The following is a 7,067-nucleotide window of genomic DNA, read 5'->3' as shown; positions in this document are numbered from 1 at the left end:
TTGTCCCATAGTGGAGGTTTAGGTGGGCTAAGTCATAATCGAGACACATGGTGCTTAGGCTGCTATGATTAAGTAGAAAGAGTTGCGTCTTAACTATCAACTATAACTTTTAACCTAATGGTAAGCGCTTGATCCAACAATTGGTATCAAAGCTAAGGTTGTCTGTTTGATTCTCAATAGGAGCAATTGTTGAGGGAGAGATTATTTGTCGGGTGACATCAATTGCCCCATGGTAGAGGCTTAGGTGGGTCAAGTCACAGTTGAGACATATGGCATTTAGGTTGCTAGTATTAAGTAGAAAGAGTAACACCTTGACTATCAAATATAGTTTTTGGCCTAGTGGTTAGCACTTGATCCAACAATAAACTGTGGAGAAAAAAGGAACATTAGAAGGGGAGTTAAATAGTGTTACTAAAAAGTCCCACTTAATGTAGTGTAGTGAAGTAGTAACCGTGATATAGATATAAAAGAGCAGACAAAGTAAAGAATGAACTTAGAGATTTATACTAGTTCATCCCAACCATTAAGACTACGTCTAGTTTTTCATCCAACTAGATCAAATTCCACTATCTCATCAAAGACACAAATATTCTTTACCAAGTCACTTCTGACTCAACCCTAAGTATTCTTTGAATTGTCTTTTCAAGCTATCTACTATAGTATTCTTTTCACACAAAGTTTGTCCAAGCTTCAATAATAAGTATTTTTTTATAGTCAAGTCTCTCCTACTCAAACCCAATAACTTAGAGTTACTAAGATTTACAACGTTGTTTTGTCTTCCTATCAAGACATGATACAATAAATTAAGTACAAAGTCTTTTCATAGATAGAAAAAAATGTAATTTTTGCAATTATCGATCTCTTTTTTTTTTTAACTTTAAGTTTCCTTTTATATGGTTTTAGTGAAGATGATAGTTGCAAGTTATTGAGCTTCTCTCTTATGACTTGCTTCGTTTGTCTTCATGATTTGCTCCCTAAGAAGAGAAGTGTTTGTTGGTGTAATAAATGTTTCCATTAAATGTTTTCATTAAATTATCACTTGTTATTTGATTAAGGAAGTTTCTTATCACCTTTTGACACCAAGTAGGTAGACCATGCACATGTTAGGATGATGCAGTAATGAAACAAATTTTGATTGCAACTTTTTGTATTTGTAGAGATTTGTTTATCCTTTACTAACGCAAAAAATGTATTTCTTTCTTTTTTCTACAATGTTGGTACCAAGGAAACATTTTAAAAATCGATTTGTTAAGGAATTGTTCAAACATAGTTAATATTTGGTTTAGAGATTGTAAATAATAAAAGATTTAATGCATATCTCTTTTAATGACTAAGGGTTGGTCTTATCCTCTAACAGAATCATCTTAATGAACATATCATTATATACATGATTCTTCTTATTAATGATTTGCGTCTTAGTGAATGATTTGTTTTTACATTTGTTATCAACAAAACTTAAGAATAAGGGAGTCTAACATTGTCTTTTGACCTAACAATTATAAATACTCACTAATGTGAAACAAAGTCCCCCTCTTTAATGAAAAGTATTATCTTAAATCCTAGCAATCACGAAAAATAAAGAGAGTAGAAGAAGAGTCAAAGGAAGTGAAATCTTAGTTTTCATCTTCTATCAAGAAGATTAATGTGCTTTAAGGTCAAAGGGGATTCCCACTTTGGAGAAAGATACACAATATTCCTTTGTTATGTAAAAATTATGAGTTTCAAATATCTATTGAGTATAAGACAACTTTCATCTTACAAATCTATTTGTAAAATATTAGATAACCATTTTTATTATCACTATAAATAATATTAAATATCAGTAAAAGTTTATTTATTATAGTGTTTACGAAATGATATTTTCTTTTTCAGTTATGCATAAATCCTAATTATAAAATATAGGGATTTCTTTCTCTCTTTTAGCTGCAAATAAGAATGTTGATTCCTGAAAGTATTTTCGCTACTAGCTAGTATCACACAAGATAAAGAATTAATTTCGAATTGTTGAACCTATATTATAAAGATTTTAGAATCGGAATTATTAAGATGGATTATGCACGCTTGATTGGTATATAAATGGATTTTATTTCTCCCGTAAGTGTCTTATGAAGTTTCGGTCGTGAAGTTTTATTCTATACATTGTTTCTTCAGTAATTGTGAATGAAAACCAACTGTACGTAAACTGTTTAAATCAAGTATCAAAATTTCAATATTCTATTAAAACACGGTGCACTGCTTTTTTTCTTGAAAAGTCTTTCGAAATTAAGAAAAAAGGAAAATACTTGTATATCGTGTGGAGAGCTTTTATATATTGTAATGTTGAGTTGGTTGAATGTAATTGAAACCAAATAATATGATTAAATTTTGGTCTATTATATTATGAATGACGGTGGTGATGTGAATAGTTCACTCTCAAACATCTTTTTCCGTCAAACCTTCAGCTTCATTTCACGCTCAACACAGTCGTTCGTGAGCCAATTTGCGATGCAAGCATTTCGCTAAGTGTTCTCTACACTGTTCTCTACGGGTTAGTGATTTCGCAAGAGTTTTTTAAGCTTTCTCTTCTTTACGTTGTTTTTCGATCGATTGCTTCCATTTAAGGTGAGTTTTCGATTCATATCCATTTTGATTTCCTATTTTTGCTTTGTATAATATTTCATTATAATTTTTTTGTTCAAAGGTTTTAGGTGGAACAAATTTTCCAGAGATTACAAAAAAAATTACACACTATTTTTAATTCCATTTGTTAGTTCGAAAACATTCACATAGCTGAGCCTAAGTTGTTGGAGTTGAGGATCCTAACAGAGTGGCCTAAAGTTCAGTATATAGGTTGACTTGTACCTTCTTTATTTCCTAAAAATGTTTACCAGTTCATTGTATAATTCCATAATGAACTTGAGGCTGCAAAATCTGAGATTAAGAAGTGGCATTTTTCATTTCAAAATGAACCTTTTATATCTGCTGGGACCACTCCAGGTTAGTTTATGCTTATTATTTTGCAAGTAATAGATGTGTTTTTAATTCATGATATGGTTTTGTTAATAGTTGTTTTCTGTGTTTTAAATATATAGCTAAGAAATTATTTCTTCTTTATACTTTCTAGAACCAAAATTGGTGATTAATTATCTTCGAGCTCTGAAATCATCTGAAGAGTCTTTAAGAGAGCAGGCTCAGAATCTAGTTTTTAATTTTTATGCTTCAAATGATCCAATATACATTGATCATATTTCACTGAGCCATTTCACTTTTCTACTGGTTATCAGCTTGAAAAAGCAAAAAAAAAGGAAGCTGCATTCATTGTCACATTTGCAAAACGAGAACAAGAGATAGCAGAGTTGAAGGTTGGTAACGATATTCTGAACATAAGGTTCATATTCTTTATAGCATGTGTATGTGTTAATTTATTTATTTATTTTGTGTGTACGTATATCACCAGAGTAGATTCCTTTTTTTCCTTAAAAAAATATATATTTTGCTTGAGATCTCCAATGTTTTGATTACCGAAATTGCTACAAAGCTTTATATATCCTTGAATCATGAAGGGTTTTGTATCACTTATTGACCTGTAGTTGGAACTTAGAAAGTATTTTTGCACCACTCGAAATTGAATTTCTCTTTTTGAGATTTGAGCTTTGGTTTCATTCTGTTTAGTAGTAAAATGTCTGGTTATCATGGTTGTCAAAATTTCAATGCTACTGTGAGATTGGAATGGTGGAGTGATCTTGATTCCAGCATACTCATTTATGCTTGGATCATGTTCAGATACTTTGTTTAGTCGTATAATTGTCATGATCTTACAATCCTACTGAACCCACTGTAGCCATAAAATGCAGATGAATGAGCTGCCAAACATTTTAAAGGACCATACCAAACCCTGAAGATGACAACTGAAGACTGATGGAGATGAGAAATCCAAATTATTGTGGTTGCTTGCCTGTTGTGACCTTGGCTGCTAATGAAATCTACAATTAAAGTAGTGTTTGGTCCAATTTTTTTTTATCCTTTCTTACCCTTAAAAGGAAAAAGCTGAGCCAAGGACATTTGGAGAAAATCTCTTGAAAAATTAAGGTGTTTAATTTTTGTAAAATAAAATGGGAAAAAGTAGCTTTAAAAAATAGCCTAATTGATGTAGCTTTTAATAAAAGCTGCATACCCTAGCCTCTCTCTCCCTCCCATCCTGAATAAATAATGCAGGTCAATTGTTGTAAGACAATAGAATGGAGCTTTTAAGCTAAAACTACTAAATAACTTATACTTTTTATTTTTAAAGCAACTTTTAAGCCTAAAGAAAGTTAAGGCCAAATGTACCCTAAAATTAGATATATTATTACTGACAGTGGCTTGCTGACATAAAGATGATGGTAAACATTATTGAAATCTATGATTATAACCATGATGCCAGACCTTTCTGCAAGACTAAAACTGCTGTATCTCTTGCTTTGTGGGTTTTCTTTTTTGACAATGGTTGGAGGGGACTCGGGAGAGCTGAGGGAAATATCCTCACTTAATAAAAAACACAGTACACTCTACTTTCTTTTTTGCCAAGATATTAGACAATGAGCCACATAACCAATTATTATACCAAGTACAGAATTCCTATTTTGTATAATGGTTTATAAGCATGTTGTGATTTTAAAGGTATTTTGCATATTGGTGCAAAATATTCTTTAGGTGTATCTATTTTCTTTTTCTGTAATCTGGATTATGAATTCATGATTTACTGGTCAACTCCTCCCATCCAATTTTTGGTAGGATGCACAAGTATGACAACCCTGATGATCTAAATGTACTTCAGTATCACATTTAATGAAGATTGCAATTTTTGATGTTGAAACTATTCTTATAAAAACATTTAGAGGCTGGTAATGGTATTGATATATCAACTTAATGCTTTGGAGCTTACTTTGTCCTTATTCTTTCAAATCAATCGTCTATAGTGTATTCCTTCCTATAACTACATTAATCTAAATGTTCAGGATCCTTGTCGCCCTGGAGTCAAGGATGCTGTGAGAGTATGCACTGAAGCTGGCGTTAAGGTAATTGAATATAGTTTTGATATTGATTAAATAGCTCTAGTTCCAGCTACTAACTTGATTTTTTCTCATTTCTTATGCCTCATTCCTCTTGCATATTTTTTTTCTTCCCTTTTTTTTTTTTAGCATTTCTCTCTATTATATTTCATTCTATTTTTTATATGGAGAAAATTATTTCACACTTGCATTAAAGAAACAAACTCTTCATTCAATGGAAAGTGCAGGGACATTGAGAGTTTTGTTGTTGTATTTGAATGCGTTCCCAAGAGAACTTTGGAGTGTTTCAACTCATTGATGACCTGTCTCATTGTGATGCGGTTGATGATGTGGTTGAATTTTTTGGTTTGATGATTGATGAAGGTCTTGTGCCGGATGAAGTAACCATATCAACAACATTGAAGTGTTAGTGTCTGCTTCAGCAAGCTTCATGAGTTCCCAGTTACTGCGTTGTTATGCATTGAAGTCTAGACTTGGAGGAGATGCTGCAGTTGCATTCCTTAGAGACTTGGATTATATGTCATTCACTTCTCTTTCAGGGCGGCAAAGTGGAGATAGTGCATTCCTTATAGAAGAATGCATTTATAAGGAAACCAAACATTGTATAGATGTGTTATGTTTGATCAAAACATCTTAGTAACGCCTCATAAGATTTTCTATTGTGAATTGGTTACACACTTTCTTGTATTTCCTTTTTAGCATATAGACCCTTGTTTAAGTGATTTTGTTAAATTATGATGCAAATTCTAGAAAAGAAAAGAGTATTCTAGAAACATAAGATAATTTGTATAAGAAAGAAGAAGAAAAATCTAGAAACATAAAGATAAGATGTATAAGTCTCTAGAAGCTTGGAGCGGGAAGAAGCCATCAGCTAAGCACCTAAGGGTCTTTGGATCTATTTGCTACATTCATGTGCCAGATGAAAAAAGGCATAAGTTAGAAGACAAGACCGTACGAGGCATATTCTTGGGATATAGTTCACAGTCAAAAGGCTATTGAGTCTACAATCTTCAGACAAAAAAGCTAACAATCAGTAGAGATATTGAAGTAGATGAAAATGCTACTTGGAACTGGGAAGAAGAACGAATTGAGAAGAAGACTATATACATGCCCATCAATCAACCAACTACATCAAGTCTGGAAGACAATAATCAAGATATTGTTATCTCTCCAGAATCTCCAAGAATAGTTCCACAACAAGAAGAATCATCACCTGAGTCTACTCCAAGACGAGTTAGATCACTAGTAGATATATATGAAACCTGCAACTTGGCCATACTTGAACCAGGAAGCTTTGAAGAGGCAACAAACCAAGAAGTATGGGTCAAGGCTATGGAGGAAGAAATTAAAATGATTGAGAAGAATAATACATGGGAGCTCGTAGATTGCCCTCATGGAAAAGATATCATTGGAGTAAAATGGGTATATAAAACAAAGCTTAATCCTGATGGAACTATACAAAAACACAAAGCAAGATTGGTCGCTAAAGGCTACTCACAACAGTTAGGAGTGGACTACAATGAGACATTTGCTCCAGTCGCACGCCTAGACACAATAGAGCTCTAATAGCTCTTGCTGCACAAAAAGGATGGAACATCTACCAATTAGATGTCAAGTCTGCATTCCTCAATGGCGTACTTGAAGAAGAGATCTATGTGGAGCAACCACCAGGATTTGTGATGAAAGGCCATGAAGGCAAAGTGTTGAGATTGAAGAAAGCTTTATATGGCCTGAAGCAAGCTCCTCGAGCATGGTATAGCAAGATCGACCAGTACTTCACTAATCATGGATTCAGGAGGAATAAGAGTCAGCCTACACTATACATCAGGACTCAAGGTCAGCATACTCTCTTACTCTCTCTGTATGTAGATGATCTTATTTATACTGGAACCAATACAAATATGATGATGAAGTTTAAAGAAGACATGATGAAGACCTTTGAGATGACTGATCTTGGCTTGATGAGTTACTTCCTCGGTATAGAGGTAAGTCAGAGAAATGATGGAATATTCATCTCATAAAAGAAATATACAGAAT

At 33.0% G+C, this 7,067-nt stretch overlaps 1 long non-coding RNA gene across 2 annotated transcripts; it reads left to right on the top strand.

Annotated features, from left to right (window-relative positions):
- The first annotated feature begins 1,904 nt into the window (after positions 1-1,904).
- Positions 1,905-6,029, top strand: LOC145957043 (uncharacterized). Of its 2 annotated transcripts, none has more exons than XR_014433475.1 (4): positions 1,905-2,976; positions 3,264-3,341; positions 4,977-5,036; positions 5,258-6,029. It is a non-coding gene; the product is annotated as an uncharacterized LOC145957043 (long non-coding RNA). The 2 variants fall into 2 exon arrangements; XR_014433477.1 differs by having other exon boundaries at positions 3,104-3,341.
- Positions 6,030-7,067: the final 1,038 nt, after the last annotated feature.

Source organism: Cajanus cajan, chromosome 1, assembly GCF_000230855.2.
Source record: "Cajanus cajan strain Asha chromosome 1, NIPB_CcT2T_4, whole genome shotgun sequence".
NCBI classification, from domain to species: domain Eukaryota; kingdom Viridiplantae; phylum Streptophyta; class Magnoliopsida; order Fabales; family Fabaceae; genus Cajanus; species Cajanus cajan.
This window is presented reverse-complemented; position numbering and strand designations above follow the sequence as displayed.